The following is a 23,098-nucleotide window of genomic DNA, read 5'->3' on the forward strand; positions in this document are numbered from 1 at the left end:
ATTATACCTCTGACTTTGTGTGGTGTTGTGATAAAGGAATAACTTTATTAACTTAATTTTGAAATTAGTTTTAGCAGAAGATAAATTGAATTTTAGATAAACCATATATCATGACGTAAGAAAAATGTAGGATGATGAGTGACAGCAACGTCTTCTTGTTATTTATGACGCTGACAAAATTGCATAGTCTTCTAGAAAAAAGTATTCTCAAAAAGTGATTTTATATAAAGTAAAACACAGAAGCCGTGGTGAAAAAGCAACCGAATATTTTGATTAAAAGAATACAAATAAGAAGCTAGGGAACACAAAAGTTGGAATGAAATACTTGGGTCTAGTATAGGAAATATTCATTTAAGTTTTCACTTGTATGTTCTAAATGTATATTTAGAAAAGAAAAATTTGTAAATATAATTTTGTGACTTATTTTCATAAAAAATCACGTAAATATCATTAATTTTTATATTCTGATATATATATATATATATATATATATATATATATATATATATATATATATAAAGATTGATTTGTATATATAACAATTGTTTAATTTTAGTATAAATATATATATAAAAAAGCACACAATTGTTATATATATAACAAATAAATTCGGTAATATATATATTGTAATGATAATATATAATAACAATTTTATATATATATATATATATATATATTATAATTATATATATAATTTTTATTTTTTAATAATAATAATAATATTGAAAAAAATAATTAAAATAATTGTGATTTTGTAATATGTTATATGTAAATTTTTTTAATGAATTAATTATATAAAATGAAATAAATTTAAATAGAAGTAGAGATATTTTTTGTTTGTTAAATTAAATAGTGTATATTATAAATTATTTTAAGTTATCAATGAAAATATTAATAAATTATTTCAAGTTATTAGTGGTAATATTAATAAGTTATATTTTTCTAATTTTAAATATATTTTTTATTTTAACATTATTTTTCTTATTTATATTATATTTATTATGAAGGGTAAAATAGTAATCATATAATTTAATCTATTAAAAATAAGTATTTATTAAATTTTATCAATGGTATATAAATTTTCACAAACTTTGTATTCATATCTACTTAAATTATATTATCTTTTCCTTAATTTATACACTCTCATCTTCACTTATAAATCAATGTAAATTCACTTTTCCAAATTCTCGCTTAAATCCACGCGTACCATAAAATAAATTCATATTCATGATTTTGATATTATGTGAAGATGTGAATTTTAAATTTAATTCAACCTCGTAAACTTATCTTGTAAGATGATATGTGTATTTATTTATATGTTATAAATTTGTATATTTTTATTGAAGAGTAATTCTTTTTAGCATCCCAAGTAGGGATGTCAACGGAGCGGGTAGGGTACGGGTAGTAGTTCCCCCGTACCCTACCCGCTGAATAAATATTCGCCCCATATTCATATCCGTCGGATATCCGTTACGTGGGTACCCGTCTATTTTTTTCATATCCATGGGTATCCACGGGTACCCGCGGGTATTTACAAAAATATTTAAAAAAATAATTATTTAATCATAATTATTGTTTGAATCAACAAGTCCCTTTCTCCGATTGATTCTTGAAAAACAAACAAATAAAAAAGCATTACCAATTTATATTGTAGTTTATTCTTGAATAAAATATTAAAGAAATTACTAACTTCATCAATGTCCACCTCTTGTAACATTGTATAAAGTTTCATGTTGTCCAATTTTAATCTAGAAGAGCCTTAAAACATAAGGAGTTCAGTAAAAATTTATAACAATCACTTAATTAAAATATCTAAGTAAAAGTGTTAATTTCATTACCTTCCATGTTGGTCCATAACTAGTCTTAGAGTGACACATCAATGCCTCCACAGTATATGAAAATAATTTACTCATTTGTGGGGTAAGAATCTGACCACCATTATTGAATGAAGACTCATAATGTTTTTACTAATATATATATATATATAATTTTTCTGAATTAAAGTTTTTACTAATATAATGAAGACTCATAATGTTTTTACTAATATATATATATATATATATATATATATATATATATATATATATATATATATATATATTTTATATAATTTTTCTGAATTAAAATTTTTACTAATATAATGAAGACTCATAATGTTTTGACTCATTTGTGGGGTAATAATTTTTCTGAATTAAAGTTTAGCGGGTACGGGTATCTACGGGTACGGATACTATGATACCCGTACCCGCCCCGTTAACATGCGGGTATCAAAAATACTCATACCCACGGGTAGCGGGTATCCATTTTTAATATTCATTTCCTATCTGTTACAAATTTTATCCGCGGATATCCACAAATACGGATTTTTTTGACATCCCTAATTCCAAGTCTATTCATCCCAAAGGCACAAAATCTGCAAGTGAAGAAAGGTGTTGGGTAGACTCTTACATAACAAAACTGACATTTCAGAGCTCCACACTCATTTTCGAAATATTTTCTCAAGTGGACAATTTGTTTCTGAATAATCGTAAGAGTTAAGAATGGTACCTATGGGAATTTTCTCAACCATGCTAACCAAAAACTGGTCTTAAAAACACTGTTGCCAGATCTGACCGGATGGAACCTCTGATTATTAAGCTTAATTGCTTGTAACAAAAGCTACAACTTACCAAGGATTTTCTTCATCTCAAACAAATAGTGCTCTTATTCACCCTGATTTCTATTTCTAAATAAATAAAAGGATATTTTAAAAGCCCACAATTCAAAATGTTATGCGTACTATTTAACAATAAAAATGTTTACATATATTAAATCATTCAAAACCAAAGTGACATTTTAATAAATTAAAATTAAACAGATAAAAATTTAGATATTATTATGCTAAAGAACTTTTACAAATTAAAAAACGATATATAAAATTTGAGGAAGAAGTGAAGTTTTTTGTTTTATTTATCTTAAAATTCTTCGTGGAAAAGTCTATGCAACATGCCCATCATGTTTTTAATCTCTATTCGTGTCAAAGAACGTAGGTTGCCTTTCTTAACAAAATTCTACATTTGCCACGAAATTATATCTGAGAATAATTTAGATGATTAGTAAGTGTGAATCTGTTATCTATTGTGCATGGACAAGTCAGTTTTGCATAGTTTGATTTTACAATTGTCTATGTTTTACCTTTGTAATTGTCAACTCAATTGTTATCATTTATGTTTGTATTATTTCAAAGGATTAATATTTTGGTCTTTTAACTTTTAGTAAAAATTGAGATTAGTTTTTTTTTTTAATTTTAATCAAATTTAGTCTCTCAATTTTAGAATTGCGTAAATTTAATCTTTTTAACCAAATTTTGTTAGATTTACTTTATGTTTCAAATACGTTTCATGATAATTTGTTATATAACATTAAAATTAACATGTATCAAATTGTGTAAACAACTAAAATATTATCATGCATTTAAAACGTTAAATAAACTTAACAAAAGTTCATTAAAAGAACTAAATTCACACAATCCTAAACTTTGAAACTAAATTGGACCAAAATTTTAAAAATACACTAATTCAAATTTTTATTAAAACAAAAAACATATTTAACCCTATTTAAAATTCAAAGTTGGACACAAAGGTTTCGGTTTTTGTTTATCTATGAGTCTGGAGCACGTGATTTGAAGACTTATTTGAACATCCTTCATATATATCAAACGTAATTCACTGTTACCTAGCGAGTCCATACTTCAGCTTCAATCAATTATCATCATCACATAAGTGTTCGTTTTCAATCACATTCACCAAAACTTGGTCAAAAGAACTACATATATAGTTAATCACTCGTCTTACCAATTTTTTTAAATACTAGTCATTATGTGTTATAATCAAATAGCGTGTGTTATAATAAAACACCAATATAACCTTGAAATGAATTTACTTTTCTTATTCCAAGTTGTTTGACAAGAAAAGATAACGTAGGCATTAATAACAACGTGTAACACAACTTTATTCAGTTTCAAAATGTAAGAGGTTTTACGGAAGAACTTCTATTAATTTAATAGTTTTTTCAACGTAAAATTGTACGTTTTGAATTTATGACTACAAATGATAGGACAATTTCACTTATTCTATGGGTTTTAACGGTAATTACATTCTCTTTTGTGGATATTTCACGAAAAGCAATTCGTACCTACTAATTTCTAAAAGAAATAAACAAATTTATATTTCAAAATAATTTTACTTTGACATCCAAGTAAAACCAATTCTTCTAAATTTACTTTTAAGAATAAATTATTATTTTTTTAACTTCAATTCAACAAATACTGATTCTTTCAAACATAATTTTGCTTATAACTTAATAAATTCATGGTGTATAAAGAGAGGATTACTAGGAAAATATAATAGAAATGAAACATGAGTTCAATTCACATATAAATACCACTTTTAATCCAAAATGTCTTTTGTCCTTATATATGGTGGTCACTTTTTCATTTTTACTTAATATGACACAGTTTTTTCATAGATATAAAAGGCATGTTACCTATTTAGCTAAGTTATGATAATCCCACATGATTTGAATTGGAAAAAACAAGAAAAATTTGTTTCCAAAAATTTTTTTTTTCTTCCTTAAAAATATTATATCTTTATTTATAATGGATAATGATACTATGACTTTTATTTGTTTGACTCCCATCTTTTACTTCATCCATAATGTGACTTAGTGTGGGTCATTGATTAATGTATCACTGTCTTTTTCTTTGAAAGATCAATGACTCACACTAAACCACCTAAAAAAGTAAAATATAGGAGTCAAAAAATATGAGTCAAAGTATAGTTTTGATACATTTTATTCTCTTGCTAAAATAAATAGTAATAAGTATAATAAGTTTGAGGGTGGTGGGTCAAAGTCGTTGCTCCATGTTCCTTTGTCCACTCTTCTCTTTCAATGCTTTATAAACAATCCTTTACTACTTATATATGGTTGGGCATTACATACATCACAAAAGATAAATTGTGTCCTCACCATTTTTGCATTAGTATTCATTTCAAACCTAACCTATCAGTATTTTAGGCCAGTGGGGACTTTTTCAACTAAATGATATAATTTAGGTGTGTATATCAATCTACATCAAAGTTTACAATGCATATTTGGATCAATTTTTTTAAAACTATGTTTAACTCTCTTTTTTCTAATTTAAAATTAATTTATGTCAAATTCAAAATCTAATTTTGAAAAATTTATATGAGAATACTTCGTCAAAATAATTTGGGTGTAAGTTAATTTTACGTTATGAAAATAAATATTTTTCTCAATAACTTTTGTTTAATTTTGTACAAGCAAGGATAGTAATAAAAATTTAACAAACTTTTTTGTTAATTAAAAAGTATTAAAAACTGTAAAATTAAGGGAAATAATAGCAAAATAAGTTGTGAACTTCACAAAATTTTGTCCTTTTAAATGAATCTTAATTAATAAAAGACATTGCTTTGTTATATTTTCATGTTTATACTTGCACGTATGTATAGCTTGATTTGTTTACTTGTATTTCAGGTTTGGAGCTCGCTGTAAATTAAACAATAAGATTGCCCCCTGATACGAATATATATTCTAATAGATTGACCCATGCAATTATTAAAGAAAAGAAAATAAATAAATATTGACAAGGGTACGTGATGCATTTGTGCAATATTATTGATTTGATAAGTGTATAAAAATGACATGTTTGAATTAATTAGCCTATGTTTTACTATTTTAACTTTTTCAAAGAAAAATATTTGAAATATAAGTCAAACCAAACACCTATACATTTACTTCACAGAAGCAACATAATAACTAATGAAAATAAGATGGTAGATAATCATTACTAATTTTAAATTATGGAAATTTTATTTTTCGTTAGTTTTGAACCTTTTATTCTTATTATTACTTGTAAAAGTTCATTGTCCTTTATTATTTTATATATCTGTAACATACCGAATAATCAATACTTTATACTAATAAAATAATAGTATAAAATAATTTGCTTTGGAGGAGTTAGATACATTAGCTAAATTTATTATGAAAATTCAATTATTTATAAATATTAATGTCATTTTTTTTATTTATAAATATTAATATTCATTTTGCTTACTTGTATTTCTTTTTATTGTTAGTGGTGATTGTAATTATGGTAGATAGCATGTAAAGAGAGAAAATATCTATTGTAAACTTCAGATTTTAAAATGAAATAAGAAATAAGAATCTAACTTTTATTTATAGACTTTATTTCTTGTTAAAAATTTATTATTAAAATATTATCCGATCATATATATTGTTTACAACGTGAGACCCTAAAATAATAATAATAATAATAATAATAATAATAATATAAAATAAAATAATTAGAAGAGAAAATGGGTCTTATGAGATGGGTATACAGATTTTATCATCAATCAAAAACAAAGACAAAACTATAAATAGAGATCTTTAGTAGAACTACTTCCATTTTTCAAAAAGTTTATAACTTTATAGTTATCTGGTAACCCTCTTAAATATCTCTACAATTTTGACTGTGTTTCTCATCTTCTTAAAGATTTGAATACGTTTCTATGATTCTAATCATTCCAATCGATTCATTTCAGCTATAGAGTAAGTTCTAATTTTACTCTATTTCTTGAAATAATTTGTGTTTGACTATCATGTGACTATAAGGGTGTTGCATGTGTCTGAAACAAACTTTTTAAAATTATTGATCCTCTAAAAATGCAAAGGTGTATTCAAATCATTAATTCAAAACTTTTATTTATGTCTTTAGAACTATTGGAAGAAAGTAGGACGCAAAAGGTCGAGGGTTCAAATAGAGGTAAGGGAAGTTACTTTGATTTGGCATTGCATAATTGTTTAAACAAATAGTTTACAGTTGATGATGTCAATTGTATTAAATGTGTAAAAATTGAAGATTTTTTTTGTCTGTGGTTGTTTGATTGGTTGCATTAAGTTAATTTGGTGAGAAATTGTTTGAAGAGTTTGAGATTTGAGAAATTAGCCCCTACTGATACAGTTTAAATGCAAATCTTGATGTCAATTCATAAATTAAAATAGAGTGACAGGTACTAGAAGGCATTACGAAATTGTTTGCATATAGGTGTACATATCATATGTACAAGCGTACAAAAGTATAATTGTTCAAAAATAAATTATTTCTAAGTTTATTTCTAGGTTATATGGATGATAAATGATTGTATGAAGAGTTGTGAAGTTAGTTATTCCCAAGGAGAAAAACTATAATGTTAGTTTGTGGTTTATGGTTTGTATGAGATGTATCGACGATAAGGTCTGAAATAGGATTATCCTAACTCTACTAGTTCTTGAAATCAAATAGAGAAAAAGGGTTAGAGGTGAGAGTTGAAGGAGATTCTTGTCTAGAGTGTCGATAGAAGTCAAACTTGATAGGCATAGAGTTGACCTTGTCATACTTTATGGATCAAGAGAAGTCCGAACATGTTATAGTTATAGCTCTTATGAAATAAAGGTAACTGAACAATGACAGGTGCAAAATCTTAGGATGCTAGTCAATACATGAGTCATTGAGCAAATGATAATGTAGGTGTGGCAAATGAGTAGTTGTGGGAGTGATTTGGAAGAGAAACTAAGACTAGTAGCCAATTTTGAATAGAGAGAACTCATATCATGATGTGTTAATTTTTTATTTCAACTACTTTTCTTTTGAAGTACTTTTTAAATTTTATTAGAATTGAAATGGCTGTACATCATTTTAATGATTTTGTTGTGCTCATGCCATGATATAATTATATAATTTTTTTTTATTAGTATTGGTTAGGGATGTCAACGGGGAGGGTAGGGTACGGGTAGTAACTCCCACATACCCTACCCTCTGGATAAATATCAGCTTTGTACCCGTACCCATATCCATCGAGTATCCGTTATGCGGGTACCCGTTTATTTTTTTCATATCCGCGGGTATCCACGGGTACTGCGGGTATTTACAAAATTATTTAAAAAATAAATATTTAATCATAAATTCAAATAAAATAAAATAAAATACATCACTGTCATAAATTTTAAATAAAGTTCAAACAAACTCAAGTTCATACAAGTCCAAATAATTATAAAAACAAATATAAAATGACGTTCAACACAATGAAAATTCTTTCATTAGTGTTTTGATCAACAAGCCCACTTTCTCCGATTGATTCATGAAAAATAATCAAATAATAAACCTCAACTACCACGTGCCAAGTATTCTTATTTTGATTCCATCATTTGACAACAAGCATACCATAAACATCACTATTTATATACCTAATTTCAAAGAAGGGAAAGAGAAGAATGTCAAGGGGTGTACATGGAAGAAGACAACGTACCAATACTTGACAGTAGAAGAATGAAGACAGAAGACCAGATGTGCAGTTTAGAAAAAATTAAGTCATAAAGGTTTTTACTAATATATATATATATATATATATATATATATAAGGGTATTTTTGTGAATTAAAGTTTAGCGGGTACGAGTATTCACGGGTATGGATACTATGATACCCGTACCCGCCCCGTTAACATGCGAGTGTCAAAAATATCCGTATCCGCGAGTAACGGGTATCCATTTTTAATATTCGTTTTCTACCCATTGCAGGTTTTATCCGTGAATACCCGTGAGTACGGATATTTTTGACATCCCTAGTACTGATAAAATGCTACAAATTGGACTGTTACACACAACAAAATATATTTTTCATTTTAATTTTTAATTCTCAAATAGATACTGATCAAATATTTATTCCTATCACATCTGGAATGTGTTATGCTTTTTATTTTTGAGTTGTCTGATCTCATCATTATTGTTTATCTTTACTAAATAGGCAATAATGAAAAATCAACCTATAGTGAATAAATTGTTGCTTAAACTTTAGTTATTCATGGTCTAATTTAGTGTAGTTTAAATCTTAAATGTAATGTTGTAGTGATAGGATTTATTCGTAATTTAAGAAACCTTCATATGATATTGTATTTATTGTTTATTCTTCTATCATTTGATGTAAAAGTTCAAATTCTATCAAGAAATCATCTTTATCCAATACCGACATAAATAAAGTTGTCTTACATCTACCATAAAATGGTTTGTATGTAGTCATTTTAATCCTTCTCAGATAACTCTTATTACATGTAAATTCCTCTAAAGAATATAAACTTTTTTTAATTATAATAAAATAGTTTTAAAATTTTTTACTTTACTAGCTTTTTCATCTAATGTGGTATATGGTAAATGAAGAGAATATTAAAATGACAGATAGGGGATATTCAAGTAAAGTGAAAAAGTTTATTTCATTTACCGTTGATAAAAAATATTTTAATTCTTTTTAAAATTTTGAAAAATAAAGATATAATTGAAATGTAGACCATTCATGTATTCTTGAAGAAACATAAAACAAAATTTGAAGAAAAAAATGAAAATTAAAAACTTACTATTTTCTCCTTAAGAATGGTTTCCTGACAGTATTGTTTATTGGAATGTGTTAAATTTTGACACACTTTTGAAAGTTATTTCCTGAAATATTTTAAAAAAACTTACGTTAAAATTTTAACAAATTCAAATAAAGTGACTTCCAAAAGAAAGCTGTATTTAAAAAAATATAAACAAAAGATAAGTATACCGGTAAAAATAAGGTTAAAATATTTTTTGTCTCAATTTTCGTCAAGTTTTTTCAAATAAGTTCCAATTTTGATTGTGTTCAAATAAGTCCAAATTTTCATCAATTTTGTTCAATTAGGTCATTTTTTGCTAACACCGTTTAAATCATTAACGGTCATGAATCTATCACGTGTCACTTCATGGTTTTTTTGAATTTTTTGAATTTTTTTTGAATTTTTTTTGAATTTTTTGAATTTTTTGAATTTTTTAATATTTTTTTATATGTACACGTGTCAACCCAAGAGTGTGCCACGTGTCATTTCGTGATTTTTTTGAATTTTTTTTAAATGTCCACGTGTCAGTCCAGTAGCGTGCCACATGTCAAAGTCAACGTTCTAAATTGAATTTGGTCCCTATATTTGTTATTTTTGTTCAATTAGGTCCTAACTTTTGTTAACATTAACCAATTTGGTCCCTATCGAAGATGTGACCAAATTTAATTTTTATATCAAAGTTATAATGATGTGAATTTTAATATATTATATAAAAATATTTAATAAAAAATGTGAATTTTAATATAAAAATTAAATTTGGTTTTAATTTGAAGAGGGACCAAATTGGTTAATGTTAACAAAAGTTAGGACCTAATTGAACAAAAATAACAAATATAGGGACCAAATTGAATTTAGAACATTGACTTTGACACGTGACACGCTACTGGACTGACACGTGGACATTTAAAAAAAATTCAAAAAAAAAATTCAAAAAAACCACGAAATGACACGTGGCAGTTACTGTTCATGGTCGTTAATGATTTAAACGGTGTTAGCAAAAGAAGACCCAATTGAACAAAATTGACGAAAATTTGGACCTATTTGAACACAAAACCAAAATTAATTAGGACTTATTTGAAAAAAAATTGACGAAAATTGAGACAAAAAAGGTATTTTAACCTAAAAGTAAAATTGGTCTTTTGCTTGTTCATGAGTTTGCTTGGTTTGACTATTGCTCACGGGCTGTTGCTTTTTGTACACCCGTAAAATTTCTATCTCCACCACCCCCATCAAAAAGTTTTTGGAAAAAATTTTCCGTAATACGGGCTGATTGCTTTCTGGAATTGTTTATGTTGTTCCAAAAAATAAATATGACAGGGTGCAGGAAGCAACAGTCTTTCCGAGGCCCAATTATGCCTTTCAATGGGCCTTCTTGTTGCATGTGGTTTAGTTACAGAGTTGAGGGTTTGGTTTTATGGGCCAAAATTTTTGCTGTTTATTTATCGTCTAACACAAAAGAGCTAAACAAATTTGAGCTAGTTTTCTATCATTTCACCCATTTATCGTTTCAATATTTTTATTTTCCAAGATATAACACTGGGTCCTAGTGTTGTTGTTGATAAGAATAAATTCTCGGTTTATTCTAGCAAAATAATTGAAGTCAATAAGAACTAAAAGAAAATCCCAAAAGTTGTTTTGGATAAACATAAAATAAAATTAGCATTTTTTACCATTTCCTGAAAGGTTTTACTTTATTGATTCCTTTGCTTGTTGTCAAATATAAAATAAGTTAAGGCCAAGGTTGATCCTTAAAAAAAGGTTAAGTGTTTTCTAAAATAAACTGATAATTATTTCAGATTATTTTTTATTTTATTATTGCGAAAATCTCTATTTGCAGAATGCACATTACAGCTTGGTGATCTTTATTTATTTCTAGAAACATTTTTCATAAAAGAATAAATATGAATTGTTAGTAATAATTATTTTAAATGCATTTCCTATTTGCCAATTGTAAAAACCATTATAATCTTAAGAAACACTTGAGATACGAAGACTTGCCAATTATTATTTTCTTAAATAAATCTATGACTTTTTTTTTGTTTGTAATTTTATAAAAAAGAAAAAAAAATCCTTCATGTTTTCATAAAAGTTTAAGTAAAATATGTTAACACTTGTCAGTATTTAAAGAATTGAGCCTTTGAGATTCTCATTGCACTAAAAGAAGTAAGAATAAAATTCTCAACAGTTAATTTAGTTTCCTATTTGTTCTAGAAAGGGATAAATTTTAAAAACAATTTTTTAATATAAATGAAATCAAATGTATGAATAAACACAACTGATTGATCACATTCAAAGTATATATATTTAATTAATTAACCTGTAATATTGTAATATAATAAAATTTAAAGATTAAATATATATTTTGTATAAAAAAACTTATAGATATAATTTAATCATAGAGATGTTGTCCACGTTGCATTATTGAGAAGGAAATGCAAAATCCTGAGATAATCTTGCGTCGGTTGAAATCACGTGACAATGCTGTCCACGCAATTTCTGCCATTTTGTTTTTCTTTTCCATATCACCCACGCGCCTTTCATGCCAAACGCCACCTACCATTTCTTCTTTATAATGAGATCTTAAAGAATATCTACTCCTTTTAATATAAACATTCAGTATAATAAAATATGATGATATTTTATTATTAATATATCAACATAATTAAGTAATTATTATCTGTGTTTATAAAAGAAATTAATTTTGTGTCATGTATTTTTTATTTATAAAATTAAAAATAAACACAGTAAATTTTATTTAGAATTAGTTGTATATTAATCTTAATTTTTCTTTTAATGAACATGTTTGGTAACTCTAAAGATTGTCCAATTACTTCAACTATTAACAAAATTTAAATGAAATTAAAATTTAATATTAAGATAACAATTTTTTTATCGTAAAAAACTTAAATATGTAATAATTATTATATTGAATCAAGTATTTACCCACGTATTTAACCCTATGAATTTTATAAAAGAAAATTCAAAAGTTAATTTATAAATGAAACCAAAATATTAATGTCAAACACTTAAATTTATCTTTATATCATTGACTTTATATGAGTGCGTCTTAGGATGAGGTGAATTAAATATACCTCAAGCTTAGTTTAGTAAGTCTTATTCGTGCAAAATCAGGTCAATTCAAGTAAAGTTGGATTCAAATTGGGTCCCAGTCATTTTAGGTCCACGTTAGGCCAAGTATGGACAAATTCATTGAATTGAGTCATCCACATTGGGATCACGGTAGGCCAAGTCAAGTTGAGTCTACCTCGTGCTTTATTGAGTAAGACACACTTCAAATCGAGTTAAGTCAAACCGACTTCAGGTTAAGGCAAGTCAAGTTTGTGTTAGGCCAAGTCAAGTCAAATTAAGTCATAACTTGTGTATAGTCAAGTCCACCTATGGCCAAGTCAACTCGGACCCACCTCACACCAAGTTAGATTGGACTCGCTTCAGACTGAGTTCATTTGGACCTAATTTTGGGTCAAATTTGAATCATTCCACCTTGGGCTGAGTCAATTTGAACTCATATTGGGTCGAATTAGGTTGGCCCAAACTTTAGCCGAGTAGAGTTTGACCCATCTCCAACCAAGTTGTGTTAGGCCTACCTTGGGCAGAGTCAAGTTGGGTCCACCTCTATCCAAATCATGTCAAGCTCTACCCAAGTTGAATTGAGCTCAACACTTCAACTCGACCTCTGACCGAGTTGAGTTAATTTCACTTCATGCTAAGTCGAGTGAGGCCCACCTCTAGTCGAGTCATGTAGGCCCACCTCTGGTAAAGTCATGTTGGGTCCACCTTTGGTCGAGTTAAGTTGGGTCTACCTCTTGTCGAGTCATGTCAGGTCCACTTCTAGCCAAATCGGGTTAGACCGAGTCAAGTTGATGAACCTTAGACCCGGTCGAGTCAAGTCTACCTTATGCTAAGTCATGTTTGGATCACCTTAAATTGAGTCGATTTGAGCCCACCTTGGACATAGTTGAGTCAGGCTATGTCAAACCAAGTAGAGTTGTATCCATATTAGGCTGAGTATTAGGTCACGTTGGATCGAGTCGCTTAGGCCTAACTAGTCCCTCATAAGACATAGTTGATTTAGCCACATTAGACAGAGTCGAGTTGGACCCACCTTTGATTAAGTTAAGTAAGGTTGTTGTTGGGTGAGTTGAGTTGGACTCACGTCGAACTAGGGATGACATCGGGGCGGGGCAAGGACGAGTTTCACTATCCCATATCCATCCTTAGAGAAAAAAATCCATCCTCATCCCCATACCCAAACTCGAAGGGTATCAAAATTTTGTCTCATCCCATCTCCACTGAATACAAAGTATATACTCGTATCGGTACCTGTTATCTTACTATTTCGATATCAATTAATTAATTTTCATAAAATAATTAAATATTATGGTAAATGAAATATAATATTATCAAGTATTCAATATGAAAATACTGATTGTTTCTTCAATATCAAATATTTATAAAGAAATTATAATAATATACATTTCAAATTAGAATACCAAATAAAATTTCATGAGAACCAAAACATTTATTAAATTTATAAACGGTATAATGAAACCTAGTTGATAAAATTTAAAAAAACCTTTTTAAAAATATAAAAGGAAAACAAATATTCAAATTAAAAAAATACTGTAAATGCCAATTTACTTCAATTTTTGTAAGTTATACTGAAATCTTCTTCTTTTTTTATAACTATAGCTAATAAAAGTTATAATATATCACTTGTTCAAAATCACCCAAAGAACAAAGATTAAACTAATAATAATAATAAAAATTTAACATAGCTCTTTCATCTTTTGAACTTCAATATATAGGTAATAAAAGAGGTTATTCGCAATTACATTAAATTATTATATTATAGTAAATAAAATTTATTTACAAAATTATAATGATAAAATTATGCGTATGATAATGAGTTAGAAAATAAATATATTTATATAAAAATATAAAAATAGTATTCTATATGATAAAAATATTAAAAAAAAAATCAAAAGTTGGTCTTAAAAACAACTTGAAAAACCATTAACGAACCCGCACAAAAGAAATAAATGTATAATTAAGTACATGATAAAATAATAAAAAAACCCTTAAAGATTTAAGAAAACTTTTCAAATATCAACCTAGTTGATGGTTAAGAGCTAACAAAAATTATTTTAACGAAACAAAAGAGTTTTTCAAATGAAACAAAAAATAATAATAATAGAATAAAGAAGATCAATTTTTTATATTACATATTAAATGAATGATTTATGCTATTTAACACTTAAATTGAGAGTGTTAAATATTCTCATATGAAAAAGAAAATATAAAATAAATAAAAATATTAAAAAAGAGTATAAATATTCAAATGTAAGATATAAAAAATATTTAATTGACATATATTAATTGAACATAATTACATAAAAGTTGTGATAAAATAAAAAAATATCTTAAAAATGCGAATGAATTTCATGACAAACAAAAAATAGAAAGTGTGTAATGTGTATGTGTGTTTATATATTATATATATATATATATATATATATATATATATATATATATATATATATATTTAAAATAAAGTTACTTAATAGATTATGAATATTTTAATAATCTAAATGGGGAGAAGATATGGCGTTTGGGATGGCAATGCAGGCCGACCCCGCCCGTTTAGGCCCGACCCATTGCGGGCTGGCCCGTCCTGTCTTGCACAATTTATGCGGGTTGCAATCACTAGCCCGCCTCGCACATCACTTGGCTGCGGGCTCATGAGCTGACCCACTTTTTTTTATTTTTTATTCTTATGATAAAAATTTCAATGTTTAAAAATTGAGAAACGTTAAGAAGTTCACAAAATTAAGTAAAGACGTTGGAGAGTTCGATGATAAATTGATAATTAAACATTTTCATCATATTCTTATTCATACTATGACATACACAATGTATTCTTTAAATTTTAGCACATTAGAAAATATATAATACTTGTCTTTTTTAGTTATACAAAAATTTGAAACGTTAATGCAAGAGTCCATAAAAAGGTAACTAATATACACAAGTGCAAGTTTTTTTTTTTGGCTTATGTGGATTGGGCTACTGCGAGCTTGCAGGTTCACTACGCTGGCCCATCTCGTGTTTTTTTCGTAGCATGCGGGCTGACCCCACGAGCCAGGACCATATTGTCATCCCATAATGGCGGGGATGAGTATTATGATGGGTATGGAAACGAGTATTAGGACTAGAGATGGCAAATAAACCCGTCTTTGTGGGTATTGCTCGAACCCGTCCCCATTTTGACGGAGAATCTCCGCATTGACTGGGTATGGGTATGGGTACGGGAAATGTCCGACTTTTTCAATTAGGTATGGGGATGGTTATGGGGATGTACATATCCCCGCCATATCTCTGTCATCATTTAAATTATTAAAATATTCATAATTAATTAAGTAACCATATATATATATATATATATATATATATATATATATATATATATATATATATATATAACAATATATAAAGGGGATTCCCCTTTTTGTGTCCACTTTTCAAAATACCGATTTTACCCCTTTAAATATAATAATTTATTAAATTTTTAAAAATTGACCGTTACTTTTACAAACTTTTTATAAAATCAGATGTTTCTATTTCTTCTCTTCTTCTTTATTTATCAATGGTTAGTCTTTTATCTGTTCTGATATATTTCACTTTATTTTTAATAAATATAATTTTAATATGTATATATATATATATATATTAACTTAATAATATTATAATATTATCACCTATTAATATAATATCACACATATTTAAAAAAATGTATACACACAGGCGCGATAGCGCCTATGTTACGCTAGTATATATCAAGAGAATTATCTCTTTTGTGTCCACATTTCAAAATATCAATTTTACTCCTTAAAAATACCAATTAATTTGACCGTTACTTTTACAAACTTTTTTATAAAATCATTCATTTTTACTCTTCTCTTTTACTCTATTTATCAACATTTATTTTTTCATCTTTTCTGATATATTTAACTTTATTTATTTTCTCATCTTATTTTATATATTTAACTTTATTTTTAATAAATATAATTTTATTTTATATACTAATGTAATAACATTACATTATCATTATCTACTAATATAATATTACATATATTTAAAAAATGCGTACACACAGGCGCGATAGCGCCTGTGTGTTTGCTAATATATATAAAATACAACGTTTGTATTTTAATTGTGTCTAGAACTCAAATTATATTTTACTCATTCCAAACATCAATTACTAAAATATTAATATATTCTTTTATCTTTTGGTTAAAATATTCCATTGGTCCATGTTTTTTTAAAAAAATGGATTGAAATGTAATAAAAATAACAAATATATGGACCAAATTGAGATTTAGACAATGATTTGATATGTGTCACCTTACTTACTTGACACGTGGCACAATACTGACATGACACGTGGCATGAATAATTTAAAAAAAAAAATTAAAAATTTAAAAAAAATTAAAAAAAATTAAAAATTTTAAAAAATTTCAAAAAATTTCAAAAAAATGTGGAGCTAACACGTGACACATATTTAACACCGTTAACTCTATACTAACGGAATGAGCCTAATTATTACATATTTTCAAAAATTTGGACCTAATTGAGACTAAAAAAAATCTTAGGATCTATTTGAGATTTTTCAACAAAAATATGGACTAAGAGACTATTTTAACCTTATCTTTTTACTAAGCAAACAGTATATCTTTTCGATTCATATGTATATCAAATAAAAATTAAAACGGTAAATATAGTATGATAAATTAATTTACAGAATCACAATTAAAAAGAATTACAAATAAAAATATGTCTCGTTAACATTATAAATAATTTTAAATATATATATATATATATATATATATATATATATATATATATATATATAAAAGTTTAAACAACTCAAGTGATATATATATTACGTATATCATTTAATTTTTTAGTTACAGTAAATTAGCTAATTAAATTTAACGAAACAAATAAATAAAAAAGTATATTAACTACGTTATTTTCTGGGAATTATTTTTAAAAATGTGTTTTATTTTTAAATTAAATTATATATCCAATTACGTATATCATATTATATTTTTTTTAATTTTTTATTTCTTCTAATTATTTGGTTTGTCATGAAACTCATTTGCATCTCCAATATATTTTTCATCTTATCATAACATTTATGTAATTATGTAAAAATGATGTATATCAATTAAAAAATTATTATGTCTCATATTTGAATATTTCTATTATTTTTTAATATTTTTATTTATTGTATATTTTCCTTTCACATGAGTATGTTTAATACTCTAAATTTAAATGTTTAATAGCATAAACCTTTCATTTACTAGGTAATATAAAAAAAATTATTTACTTATTTTTATTAATTTTTGTTTTATTTGAAGAACTCTTTTGTTTCGCTAAAAATATTATTTCTCAACCATTGAGTATATATGTTGATATTTGAGAAGTGTTCTTAGATGTCTAAGGTATTTTTCATCTTATCATATCCTTAAATATACATTCGTTTTCCTTTGTGCGATTTCTTTCAATAGTTTCTCGAATTATTTGTAATACATACATTTGTTAATTTTTTAATATTTTTATTTGTTGTTTATTTTCATCATGTAGAATACTATTTTAGTATATTTTATCTAATTATTTTTTATTTTCTAACTCATTATATCAATCATACTGTAATTTTTCACTATAATTGTATAAATAACTTTTATTTACTCAATATCAAATTTTAATGTAATTTCCATTAATATTTTTTTATCACCATCCAACATATATTGGAGTTCAAAATATACAACGTCCATGCTCAATTTTTTTATTATATTTATTATTTGTTATTTGCGTCATTTTGATTAAGTGATGTATTATCATTTTTATTAGTGTATAAAAAAAGAGATTCAGTAGAATTTAAAAAAAGTGAAGTAAACAAACATTTAAAATATATTTTAATTTGAATATTTGTTTTCCTTTAAATTTATTTAAAAATATTTTTAAAGTTTATCAATTAGGTTTCATTAATGTTTGCAGTTTACAAATTTAATAAATGTTTTACTTGTCATGGAATTTTATTTGGTATTCCAATCTAAAATGTAAACAATTATAATTTATTTTAAAGTATTTGATTCGAAGAAACATTCATCATCCTAATATTGAATATTGAATATTTGATAATATGATGTTTCCTTTACCGTAATTTTTTATTATTTTATAAAAATTAATTAAAATTTATATTGGAGTAGTAAGGAAACGAGTACGGGTATGGGTACGGGATTATACCCGTTACCCGGTGGGGATGGGAATGGAAAAAAACTTTGATACCCGTTGGGTTTGGGTATGGAAATGAAGATGAATTTTTTTTACACGGATAGTGAAACCCGTCCCCGCCTCGCTCCATTGTCATCCTTAATTAGGACGGGACATGCATGTACATCCCCATCTTTATACCCAATTGAAAAAGTCAAATATTTTCCATACTCATACCCATGTCTAATCAATGCTGGAATTCTCTGTCAAAATAAAGATAGATTCAGACAATACATATAAAAACGAGTTTATTTGTCATTTCTATCTAAGATAGATATTTAATCAAATTAAGATCATGCCATGCTAATTTAGTTTGAGACATGATCATTTGGACCCATATCAAACAATATTAAGTGTTTCTAAACCCAAATTGGATTGGATCCCAACTTTTCCGGATAAGTTGCAAAAATTGAAAATTAAGTAAGAATCGATCAATAATTAATAAAAATATTTAAGAATTAATTTATAATTTAAAATATTTTAAAAACTTACATCGTTATGAAAAAATATTTGACAGTTAATTAAATTCTTATAGTTAGACGAAATTCACTTATTTAGTCCACAAATAAAAATATAATCTATTTAAAAGTCGGCTGAAACTTAATTATACATCATAAGCCAATTTTACCCCTCTACTATTTGACTTTTTACTTGCTTCTTTCTTGTGAATATGCAAAATTACTTTGTATCTCTTCAGTTTCCATTTCCTTTATAAAAATTAGCGTAACACGTGTTATTGCTCTTGTGTATGTACTTTTTAAATATGTATGATATTATATTAGTAGATGATAATATTATAATGTTATTAAGTTAATATATAAATTAAAATTATTTATTAAAAGTAAAGCGAAATATATCAGAACAGATAAAAGAATAACTATTGATAAATAAAGAAGAAAAGAAGAAACATAGACATCCGATTTTATAAAAAATTTGTAAAAATAACGGTCAATTTTTAAAAATTTAATAAATTATTATATTTAAAAGGTAAAATCGATATTTTTAAAAGTAGACACAAAAAGGAGAATCGCCATTATATATTATTATAGATAAGTGGATTTAATTTGTTTCAATGGTACAACACTAATTCGGAAATAAACAAAACACAAAAGATATGAAGTGGTTAGGTTCTGAATACAAATTTTATGTGCTGACCAATAATTATTTTTATACTTTGATTTATTTTATTTAATTATAACATTTTTTTTTCTCTTCTTCCCATTATTTTAAAATGAAGTATGGCCTTTTAACAACTCTAAAGTTAAATATAATATAAATGACCCAGCTGTAACAACATTTTCAAGTTTTATTTTAATTTTAAGATAATATATTTTATATTTAATTAAATTTTAAATTCTTGATAAATTTGAGTATTTTTATTACTTTTTGGTTTATTTAGTATATAAATTTTTTATTATTACTTGTTTTTATTTAATATTTTTAAAATTTTTATATTTTTCAATTGATTTTTTTAGTAGTTTAATTTTCTTTGAGGCTGTGTTCGTTTGATCACATAAATTTAGGAGAAAGTGTGAAGATGAATTAGTGTAGATTTGAGAAGATGAATGTGTGTGTTTTTTGAGTGAATTTAGAAGGTAAAGTGAATAAATTTGAAAATAAATTTTATGAAAATTAGTGAATGATTTGATTGATATGATAGATTAAAAAAAATTGTAATAAATAAAATTACAAATTTACCAAGACACCCTTCATCACAAAGATTTAATAAAATTATAATTAAATAAATTAATAAAGTTAAAATAAAAAATATTTTAATTATATATTTTAATAATAATATCTACATATATAATTAATTTGTAATAATATTATAATTATTATTAATTATTATATACTTTTATTAATTAATTATTAATAATAATAATCATTTTATATATTATTAGTTATTATATATTATAATATTAATCATTATATTTTTAATAATATTTTAAGGATATTATTTAAATATTTTAATTATTAATAATTAAAACATATATTATTATTATTAATAATTAAACATATATAAGTATATTATATGTTATTTATTATTATAATTTATTATATATATATATATATATTAATAATTATAAAAAAGTAGGTTAAAAAAAATAGGTTAAAGTATCATTGTCCAATTTTAAATTCTATCCCTCTCTTCAAATTAGCTTCAACAGTGTTATCTGTACAAACAAATCACAGAAGTATCATGTTCCATATTTTTATCTTCGTGATTTTACTTGTTTTTGTATAATTACAAAGTTATGTTATTAATATTAAATGATATTTTGATTAATCTAAATTTGTGATCGACTTTTAAACCTTATACTGAAAATGTGATGAATAACGAAAATAATTTTATTAATGATGGTGACAAAGATACTTACTTTGTAAGTGATAATTTGTAAGTCATAAAAAATATATTGATTTTGTTATCAACACGTTTTTAATGACAACATTACATGTTATTTGTTGTTTTACATTAAATACAATAACACTTATATTTTAACCATCAAACCTTACAATTATTAACATGTGGATATTATTAAAAAATAAGATAACAATTACGTCATTTAATTATACAGAAAAATAAATAACATAAACTTGATTGAAAAATATAATTTTTTAATATGTAATAAAAAACTGAATTAAAAATATCCACATTTATTTTAAAATTATCCTTCCTTTATTTTGGAATAAAAAATAAAAATAAAAATAAATAGTTCAAAGTTCAACTTTCTCAGTTTAAAGTGTTACAATAAAATGTATTATTTGAATAATTATCTGAAAATAATGTTACTAAAGTGAAAGAAAGAAAAAGTTAAAATGTGTTATTTTAGGAAAAAAATGTGATTGCATGTTGGAAACGTGCTACATTAACAGAGTATGGGATTTTGAATTTATAATGAATTTGGTATGAGTAGGGAATGAGATATTTTTGTCTTACATAAAACAATACATGATAGAATTTGGTTTCTGGGATCTATTTAATCCACCAAATAATGAACCGGGTCCACCCAATCACCATCATCTACACACCTTTTAACATTTTCTTAAAAGATAATGTTATCTATATAAAGAGGGAGAGGCATCCGCTAACTCTAAAAGTACAAGTTTTGGATATTTTTTTATTTTATAAAATTTAGTTTTAAGGGTTGAATGATTAGTTTTCTTTACAAGCACTTATATAAAATTTTATATAAATCAAACATTTATATTTATTTTTCTATATTGCACGGTTTGAAATTAAGATTATTTAAGTATATTTTTAGTCTCGGTTTAAAATTTTGATACATTTTACTCCATAAATTTAAAAAAATATAAATATAGTCTTTTTAATCTTGTTTTGTTATTTTTTTATGTATCAAATATGTTTTTCAACTGATATTAAAACGAAACTATGTCAATCAATGTAAACAACTCAAATGATAGTGTGAAACATGTTTGATACGTAAAAAAAAAAAAATTTAACATATCCATTGGTTAAAAGGACTGTATCTATTAATTTTTTAAGTTTAAAAATCAAAATATATTAAAGTTTCGGACATAGACAAATATTAATTTCAAATCAAAGTTCAAGAACTAAAATATTTAACCCAATTTATATAGGTAAAATAAATGGTTAAATATATTTTTAATCATCAAAATTATTTAATAAAATTGTATTTTATTCTTGTTTTAAAGTATGTAAAAATTTTGTATCTACATTTAAAAAAGAATATAAATATCTTTGACAACAAGGGACAAGTTACAATAAAGAGGGAAAAAGTAGAAGATTTAACCATTAGTTACTAAAAATATTTTTATTATTTTATAAAATACAGAGTCAAAAATTATACAAACTTTTAAAAGAGAAACAAAATACAATTAAAGTAAATAATTTAAAAACAAAAAATATATTTAATTCTAAAATAAATAAGAAATAGTCATTTCAATAGTTTAATAGATTTTTCTATCTCACGTGGGGAAAAGTTTGTACGCGGGATTACCAATTCTCATTATACTAACTCTCCACGCGGTGCAAATTAAAAATGTGAAAATCATTTACGCGGCATATTATTTTGTTTTTTCTTGTAAAAAATACTTACTGAAAGGACTTTGAACAATTCTTTTGCCATAATTTCTTCCATCGGGACAATTTATGAATTTGAAAATATTTCTTTTAATTGAAGGATATGAATTTATGGCAAGAGTTTGGAAGTCTACGAAATATAACAATTTGATTGAGAAGAATAATGTTTTAGATGTAAATTTGGACCATAGATCTTAAACAAGAAACAAGTTCATATTTTTGTTTCAGAAATGG

Source organism: Vigna unguiculata, chromosome 3, assembly GCF_004118075.2.
Source record: "Vigna unguiculata cultivar IT97K-499-35 chromosome 3, ASM411807v1, whole genome shotgun sequence".
Taxonomy (NCBI): domain Eukaryota; kingdom Viridiplantae; phylum Streptophyta; class Magnoliopsida; order Fabales; family Fabaceae; genus Vigna; species Vigna unguiculata.